Source organism: Camelus dromedarius, unplaced genomic scaffold (assembly GCF_036321535.1).
Source record: "Camelus dromedarius isolate mCamDro1 unplaced genomic scaffold, mCamDro1.pat HAP1_SCAFFOLD_179, whole genome shotgun sequence".
Taxonomy (NCBI): Eukaryota; Metazoa; Chordata; class Mammalia; order Artiodactyla; family Camelidae; genus Camelus; species Camelus dromedarius.
The window spans coordinates 3,089,734-3,100,305 of record NW_026989756.1 but is presented as its reverse complement, the minus strand read 5'-3'; positions in this window follow the sequence as shown (position 1 = coordinate 3,100,305).

Genomic DNA, 10,572 nt, shown 5'->3' with positions numbered 1-10,572 from the left:
AGTGATCACATTTAATATATTAAAATTGAGGAAGTTTAGCACAGTTCCAGGAATACAATAAGTGATTAATATATATTATACTGTTATTATATATTCTAATATAACATATAGTTTTATGTATAATAAAACCCATTCTAGTTTTCTTATCAAATAATGCTGGAATTCTAATTAATGACTCTAGGATGTGTGAAATAATGGATAATTTTCAGGAGAGATGAGGTAGCATCTATTCCCTTTAAGCTGAAAAACAAACAAACAATGCACAGTTATTCATTTGCCTCATATAGTTTACGGAGTATTCTGATCTGAAGTTATTTTTTGAAGTGAAAGTTTAAGCCCCTCAAACTGCAGCAAGAATGCTTTACTAGGGCTCTACTATGGGAATTTCAAGCTTGGAATTTTTAATGTTCAAGCAAAACATATTTCTTCATTAATAAAGACACTTTGCCTTTGAAGCTTCATCACCTTTTGTGTTGAATGGAACTGTGTTGTCATTGCATTAATCTTCAGTGTTCTTGAGAGGCAAGAATATAGAATTATACATCCCATTTTATATTGCTTTTATTTCTCATAATTGGTTAATATCATGTTATTAAAACCTAAGTCCTTTACCTTTGTTTTTCTTCTTTTCTCCTTTGATATTTTAGTTCATGCATTTTTACATTATTTTTAAATTGAGATATAACTGGCATATAATATTTATTACTTTCAGGTGCACAAAATCATGGATTTGAAATATATATATATATATATATATATATATATAATCATATTTATGTATTTGATACAAATGATCACAATAAGTCTAGTTAACATCCATTGCCACAAATAGCTATATATATTTTTTTCCTATGATGAAAACGTTTAATATCTACTATCTTAGCAACTTTCAAATATATAATACAGTATTATTAACTATGGTCATCAAGTACATTGTATCCCCAGAGACTCTTTGGGTGAGCTCTGGCTTTTGAACTCTGGCCCCTTATCTCACACCTTCAAAATTGATGGCACATTCCTTTGTTTGACAACAGCTTCCATGCTCCACTTACCTCACTGAGTTCCCACTTTCCCTTGAAATTTGGCCTAATGATGTCATTCCATACTAGTTTAGCATTTTTATTGTTTTTGAAAAGATACATTCCCTTAATCCAGAAGTTTAAATTATTTTCAGTACAAGGCTTTGTCTGAAAGTATTATTCAGATTCGGTCACTCTATTTCCCAATTCTTAGGCTTCAGTTATTTCCAATTCTCATTGCTCATCCTCTTGCCTCTGTTCTAAAATGTACTGTAGCAGAGCATTCCTGGTACCAGTAAGCTTACGTCTATGTCCTGCCTCGAGTGCCTTTCATCTATTCTGTCTCAGGCTTTTCTTCAAACTGTGAAAGGCAGCTCATTTTGCACAAGCACAGCCTGAAAGTTAAGGGGTGTTAAAGACATCTACAAAAACTCTCAATCAATGGGAAATGTGAGTTGTTGGATAAATCTCCACATTGCCCTTCAAAGGGATACTTCTGAAGTGCATTCTATGTAGTTCTTCAGAATATCCATTTTGGGATTGACCTCATTTCCCAGAAGGGGAACCAGTCCCATAACTCGCCTTTCTTGACTTTTCCATTTTCCCTGTCTTACTGTCCCTTTTTGCCATCTACACCTCTCTGGATTCCTGTCATCACTTCCCAAATAAGCCACATACATCCAAATAACTTTTGCTGTGAAATTGTCTCTCTATAGGAGCTTAAGATCTTACTACTTCTCTCTTCATTTCAATTAACCTTTAAAGAAACTACATTATAGCTGTTTAAGTTAGGAAACATATGATGGCAAAATTATTATTGCATGCATGGGATATATTTGTATATGTGGAATTCTACTTCACTATAATTGAATTTCTATAAAATCTACATTGAATTTATATTGAATTCTGTAAAGCACTTTTCTCAGGGAAAATTCACACATTACTGGATGGATGATGGTTTTGAGTTACCACATGATGGCAGGGTCAGTAAGCCATTACACCTTAGGTTTGGCCTTGTGCAGCACCTGTGGGAACTGTGCTGTTCTCTAATCTGTGCTGGGGATGAACAGACCATGTTGCACAAGTGTAGGCAGAAGTACCCCTGAAAAGTCTGTTATAACCTTCACCAATGCCCCACACTCTCAGCCCAGCTTAGGTCACCTTGACATGTACCCAGATATCAGGCTTCCTCGCTCACTCACAGAGGCCTGCAAACCTAGGAAGATGCCACATGGCCAAACCAGCCTCTTCCAAACCACTACCACTGACTATATCCCATCACTTTCTGTTTCTCTTTGGCTGGTCTAGGAGCTACTGGCAGTGCTATGTTGTTGGGAGTGAGACAGTTACTTGCATAGACATGTGGATGCATGGCTTGGGGACCCAGGCAGGAACTCACATGGATGATGCTTAGACAGAATGACAGTACATCTGCACCTCTGATGCAAGACAATAAGGATGTTTAGATACTGTTTAACCTTGATGGCTACTTGTATACTCCTCCCACAGTACCTCTTAATAGCAAGTGGATTTCTACAAGGGCAATTATCATCACAACTTTAGATGACCTTGGTCTGGGTAAGTATTGGCCTCTATATCAACGTTTGATATCTGTCTTATCCACTTTTCTGCCATGGTATTGATATGGTTGCTTTGAAAATATTGGACTTTCCAATAATTTTTGTAATGATAAAAAGTCCTCATAGTTGGCACTTTGCACCAAATACTGTAGTCTGCTTTCCCCAAAGCAGCGACACTCTCCTGAAGAACCACCATATAATGTGCAAATGAGGAAGTGATATGCTTTCCACATTATTATTTAATCCATAGGCTCACTTCAACTTTCACCAGTAGGTCTAATTACTTGTTTTCTTTTTCTAGAATTGTTACTGAGATTCTCTCATTTTGACAACCTTGATGGGTTTAAAGCATACACGATAATCACTTCAACTGGGAGAACTTTTCTTTATGGCTTTTTTCACTAGGGATCTTTTTAGTGTGTATTATTATCGTGCATTGTATCAGTACTACATTCCTGATTATTTTGATTGTGATTAAAAATACATAATATGACACAAATCATTTTAAATCATAACATTTAAATCATTTTAAGTACACACTTTTGTGGTATTAGCTGTCTATACATAATTATATAAACAAGCTTAGTAACATGCATACCTCCTTTAAGCATGGGAGATACCCAGAAAATTGAGTAATTCCCTGAAATGGCCCAAGACATCACTTGACATACCATCTTCATCTAAAACCAAAAGAAAGGAAGGGTATGTTCATTGTACAGATTTAAATCTTAGCCTTCTCCATTAGTAAGAGTGTTTTGTTGTTGTTTTTGTTGTTGTTGTTGTTGTTGTTGTTGTTGTTGTTGTTGTTGTTGTTTGAGATTTAGTCATTTTTCTATTCCTGGTACAGAGGGGGACACAACCTTTCAAATGGAGATTTCCATTATAAATATAAAATTGCCTCAAAAAGGCAAAATTGACTTGGGTTTCATAGAATCTCATGGTTCCTTTTTAAGAAATCTGTCCATTGTAATCTTCAAGCTAAAGAGATTTATTTTAGAATGTAATTTGCCATCCTTCATATGGGTATACCCTAATTATCTTATGTATTCATGCATGGAAGGATATCCTCATATTTTAAAGATTCTAGGCATTATGAGTAGAGTTGTTGTGCATAATTGCAGGCTAGGTTTTGTTTGGACACTTTCAAAGCAGTTGTCTAAATACTAGAGACACACTGTTGGGTCCTCAGGTGAACTTTAACTAGCTTTGGAAAAAACTGCCAAACTGTCTTTCAAAGTAGCCACACATGGATTCCTCCAGCAGTGAGGGAGATTTCCTGTTTTTCTTCATTCTCTATCAATCACAGGTAATGTCATTTCTTTGGAGTTTAGTGGTTCTAATATGTGTGCATTTCTATATCATCATTTTAGTTTGTAATTCCTTAATGGTATATGATTTTCTTTGGAAAGGTGTTTGTTAAGATCTTTGCCAGTTTTTATTTGGGTTGTTTGTTATAAAATTCTTGATGTAATTTGAGTCCAAATCCTTCATCAGGTATGTGTTGTGTAGATTTATTTTTCTCAGTGTGTGGTTTGTCTTTAGGTTTACTGAATAAGATTGTAAACAATGTTTATATTTTTATTTTTTTTAAATTCCATGATACAAATTTTACTTTTGTGGATAGATTTGGGGATTTTTTTTTAAAAGTTCATCACTTAGACAAGGTTATGTAGATTTTCTTACATGTTTTCCTTTAGAATATTTATAGATGTGCATTTTTATAATTGTATGGACAATTTAGAGTACACTTGGTAAACACTGAGTGGTTGCACCTGCAGTTCCCAGCTGGTCAGAAGGTGGCTCCATGCCCATTCTCTGACCCTTGAGGTGCACGTTTCTCACTGAGGGACTTGGCTCCTCATGGAGCTAGTGGAGGCTGGGCCTCTTCAGGACCCGTCGTGGTTTCAACTTCAGGACAATGCTCAGGTAAGTACACACAGGCAGGAGCCAGACTTCTTCAGGAACCAACATGAGGCAACATCATGAGAGTAGAAGATGTGGAAAAAGTGGGCAGAAGCTTTCTCCATGTGGTTACAGCTAAGGGTTTCCATTTTCAGAGGATCCAGCAGAGAAGGGGCTTTATATGGGAACTTGGGGAGTTTACTCTTAATTTTGTGTGTGATGTTGACAGTGTCTAGTGTCATTTTGGGGGGATATGGTTTCCGGTGTTCTTGGCACCATTTATTGAGGATACTGTCTTTCCCCATTGTGTATCCTTAGCTTTTTTGTCATGAATTAACTAACAACATAAACTGGGTTTATTCCTGTGCTCTCTATTCTATCACTGGCTCATGTGCCTGTTTTTGTGCCAATACCACACTGCTTAGGTGACTGTAGCTTCATCATGTACTGTGAAGTCAGTGAGAAAGATGCCTCTAGCTCTTTTCTCCTTTCTTAGGATCATTTAGGTTATTCTGGGTTCTTTGTTCTACACAAATGCTAGGATTTCTTGGTTTTTGTGTCCATGAAAAAAATCTATTTGAATTTGATAGAGTTTGCAATTAATGTGTACACTGCTTTGGCTTGATGAATGTTATACCAATGTTCTTCAAATGTATGAGCACAAATTTTGTGGATGTGTGTCCTGTATAAATTTCTTTATCAGCGTTTTATATAAGTTTCCATGTGCAGGCCTTTCACATCCTTTCTAATTTATTTCTAGATATTTTGGTTATTTTTTGGTACAATTGTGAAATAAGGTTGTTTTAGTAATTTATCTTTCTGGAACTTCTTTATTAGCATATAGAAAGTCAACTCATTTTTCTTTTTTAAACATTTTTTATTGCTTTATAATCATTTTACAATGTTGTGTCAAATTCCAGTGAAGAGCACAATTTTTCAGTTATACATATACATATATATATATATATATATATATATTCATTGTCAAATTTTTCTCTCTGTGAGCTACCATAAGATCTTGTATTTATTTCCCTGTGCTATACAGTATAATCTTGTTTATCTATTCTACAGTTTTGAAATCCCAGTCTATCTCTTCCCACCCTCCACCCCCTTGGCAACCACAAGTTTGTATTCTATGTCTATGTGTCTATTTCTGATTTGTATTTATGCTTTTTGTTTGCTTGTTTGTTTGTTTTATGTTCCACATATAAGTGATCTCATATGGTATTTTTCTTTCTCTTTCTGGCTTACTCCACTTAGAATGACATTCTCCAGGAGCATCCATGTTGCTGCAAATGACATTATTTTGTCAATTTATATGGCTGAATAGTATTCAATTGTATAAATATACCACTTCTTATTTATCCAGTCATCTGTTGATGGACATTTAGGCTGTTTCCATGTCTTGGCTACTGTAAATATTGCTGCTATAAACATTGGGACACAAGTGTCTTTTTGAAGTAGGGTTCCTTCTGGATAGAGGACCAGGAGTGGGATTCCTGGGTCATATGGTAAGTCTATTCCTAGTATTTTGAGGAATCTCCATACTGTTTTCCACAGTGTCTGCACCAAACTGCATTCCCACCAACAGTGTAGGAGAGTTCCCTTTTCTCCACAGCCTCTCCAGCATTTGTCATTTTTGTATTTTTGAATGATGGCCATTCTGACTGGTGTGAAGTGATACCTCATTGTAGTTTTGATTTGCATTTCTCTGATAATTAGTGATATTGTGTATATTTTAACAACTGATTTTTCTGTATTGATTTTTTATCATACAACTTTTCTAAACTCATTTATTTTATCAGTTTTTTTTTTTTTGGTGGTTTGTCTCTGTACCAGCATCTTCAGTATACCCCCAAAAGGAGCAGTCATAATCATAATGATCAGATATAAAAATGTCAGGTCTAAGTGTAAACTATTGGATGGTAAGTCAAGGGCCAACTTGAGTACAAAATTATATATACAAAACTGTTAAGAAATACCAAAGGAGAACATAGTTGTAAATTAAGAAGGGTGAGAAATACAATCATGACACGAAGCAGGCACACTCATCCCATCACCCTACTCAAATAGTGATAACTTTTTATAGCCCATTAGCAAGTACAAGTCATTAAAGAGGAGGTGATTCATGACAAGGTGAGCACACCAGAGAGTGTGCTTTGATGCACTAAAGTGTAGTTGAAAGAAAAGCACCTGGTTTACACCCAGTAGATCCCATACTTCATGAAAAATTTGAACTAAAGCCAGCCCAGGCTTCCTACCATATTCAACTATCATAAGTAAATTAGAGATTTAACACTTAATATATTGAAGATAGAAAATTAAATCTAGTAGTATAAAGTACCATTAAGGAAAGATGAAATAAGTTAAATACCTTGAAACCAGATGATGTATTTATGAACAGTTTACTGGAACAAATTCATCTATATGGTATAATAGAAGATTTATGAGTAGAGGTAATAAGCCCAACAAGTCTGATGATAGCAGGTTGTTCATAAAAGAATTTTAGTTCAATTTTAATTATTAATTAAAAACAAAACTGTTAATATAATTTATTGTAATTTTAAAAGGTACAGGTTGTAGATGCAGGATATAAGCTTCTCTAGAGAATAAGCCTAAACAATGCTGTAGTTTGCTTAAAAGAAGCCACCAATTAAGAAAGCATTCAAGGTTAAGAACACATTCATCTCAATATCAATAGCAAAATAATAAACCTCATAATTTAATACTGGACTAATCTATTAGTTAGTAAAAGCAATACTATTCATATTGGTAGCAAGAAATATTTATCCTTGCATAAGCTTATATCAGGATGAATCTCTTATTGATGGTTAACAGTAAAATAAACCCTAACCAATACTTAATTATAAAAAAACTGTTAGTCCAACACAGGTTTGCATTTAAGGAATGACTTTCTAAAAGGAAAAGGAACTTGGTAATCACATGTCCTGCATGTTTACCAGGAAGGTTACCTCTAGCACTTCTAATCTTAGAGGAACTGCCTAACAAAGGACATATTTAATGGCCATGGTTTCCTGACACTGAAAATGTAGCATAATCACTTGTTTTCTAAATAAGCAGCTAGGAGAATGGCACAAGGTTTTTACTATCTCTTTTCATCAGTGAAATTGACCTTCCCAATAAGAGGTGGGAGCCATATAAAATGAGAAGTTCCTTTGGTGCTTTATGTGTTTAATCTATAAAATAAATAACTGAATCTTAAGGGATAGCATAGCTTTTAATGGGTTAATAATTATGGTTGTGGTGGCCCCAATGAATATAACAAGCTCCAAGTGATTAAAATTTAGACCAGCTTTTCAAAATGCTGTAGAATGTATTGATCCAATACATTGATTAACAGAAAAAAGTACTCTAAGAATAAAAGCTCAATTCAAATTTAGAATTCATTTCAGCAATAGGTTTTATACCCTCAGAATTGGATCAGAAGATCCCAGTGTTGTAACTGCTGAAAATGTTTCATTTAATGTTTAAATTTCTGTGAGATATGAGTTCAGACTGGAATGATCCCAGTAAGTTTGTATCTATTATACACTTGTCCCAGTATGAAAGGGCAAAAGAATTAAGGGTCACTTTATAAAAGCACCATCAAATTAATTGATGATACAGTAAAATTTTAATAATTTATACATACCCTAGTGTAGAACATGGTTTGCTACGGTAGCAGAACACAACAATTGCATCAAACATAAATCTTTATTTCCTTAAGGTTAAGTCCTCTTCCTAAGAACAGATTTACAATCTACATTCTTTTACTAAGTATTACAGGTTTGCTCACTGTGTCATTATTCACATTAATTAAAGGGAATTCCTAGGTTCTGGAAATTTAGAGAGGCCCAAATATCATCAATTTATGTATATTATTGCACCAAAGCTGGCCTTAACCATGGCTTTCACATTAGCAGTTCCTCTTAACATAACTTATCCACTATCCACTGATGTAAACTTAGGCACACTTCTTATACTGGCTGTATGAAGCCTAGCTTCTTTTTCCATGCTCTGATCTGGATGAGTTCAATATTAAAAATACACACTAATCAGAGCTTTATAGGCAAAAGCACAATCTCAAATAAAGTAAACTAGCAATTATTGGTTTATTATTCCCACTGATAAATGGATCATTTATACTCTCATTTATTAAACAAGAATACCTATGATTAATTTTCCCCTCCCAATCCCTAGCCATATATTTTTTTTATATTTACCTCTACTGTAGCAGAAATCAACAGAACCCCATTTTGATTTAATAGGAGAATCAAAACTTGTATATACCTTCCATGTAGAATATGTAGCAGGTCTATATTCTCTGATCTTTATAGCTGAATATGTCAGTATCACTATAATAAATGGTTTCAAAATTATTCTATTTTAAAGGGCATTTCAAAATCCCTAGATAACAGAATTATATACAGCCAAATTACATACAGCCAATGTTATTATTCAAACATGCCTCCTAACAATATCCTTTCTATGAATTTGAATATCCTACACACAATTTTGAGATGATCATCTTATACATCTCTTATTTTTTAACATTTTTATTGAGTTATAGTCATTTTACAATGTTGTGTCAAATTCCAGTGTAGAGCATAATTTTTCAGTTATACATGAACATATATATATATTCATTGTTACATTATTTTCCCTGTGAGCTACCACAAGATCTTGTATATATTTCCCTGTGCTATACAGTACAATCGTGTTTATCTATTCTGCATATGCCTGTCAGTATCTACAAATTTTGAACTCCCAGTTTATCCCTTCCCACCCCTCTCCCCCTTGGCAACCACAAATTTGTATTCTATGTCTATGAATCGGTTTCTGTTTTGGATTTATGTTCTCTTTTTAGATTTCTTTTTTATACATCCCTTATTTATGAAAAAAATTAACACAAAGACTATTTCTATGTATATGTTTCAGTACCTGTCAGTGCATCAGGCATCCCACTACAAACATAAGAAGTATGTCTGACCAAAGAGTTTTTGTTTGTTTGTTTTGCTTTGCTTTTAAGGGGGAAGTAAGTAGGTTTATTTATGTGTGTTTAAATTTTTTATTATTATTATTATTATTATTATTATTATTATTATTATTTAATATATTTAATATATTATTATTATTATTATTATTATTATTATTATTATTATTATTATTATTATCATCATCATCTAAGCATACACTCTACCACTGAGCTATACCCTCCCCCAAAAGAGCTCTTTTAAAATAGTAAATAAAAGAGGTTTAATCAGTTCCTAGAATCATAGGAATTGATCCTACCCCTAAGAATTTTAAAATGTTCATGCTACCACATTATACCACATTCTATGGTGAATATAGTCTGTTAAATAAACTATCAGGCACATAGACTAAGAGTATTGTTTTATATCTTTAGTATACTAGTAAACCCTATTTTTACTGTCATTCTACTGACCATTATCTCAGGAATCATTATTTTAATAAAAAGCTCACATGGTAATAGTATTTCCATTATAAAAGAAAATTAAATGCACAAGTTATAGAAGCAACCAACAAGTCTTTTCTAACAAAAAACACCACATCAATACTATTTATATTGGATATTATTATTAATCTAGTATACTCCAGTCAATGAACAAGTACAAAATTCTTTAATCTAAGAGCATCCACCATTTTAACAATAGCCCTAGACATAAAATTGAACTTCCCCCATTTCTTTTCTGAGTGATTGAATTTATACAGGGCATACGTCATACAATAGAGCCAATCTTATTAATGTGACAAATGTACACCCCTATGTGTTACACCAAATCTCACTGCCCACTAAACATACTATTCATCAAAGCTCTATTATGAAGTATCATCAGCAGCTGAGACAGACTAACAAAACCCACTCCAAAATTTATAGCCTGCTCATCAACTGTCCATATAAGATGAATAAAAGCTATTACAATGTGTAATCCAATCATGACAACCCTAAATGCACTAATTTGTATCGAAAACACTGTCAACTTGCTATTTATGCCCTGTGCATGGACTGCAACAGTATCATTATCACACACAGAAAATAAAACTTTTCT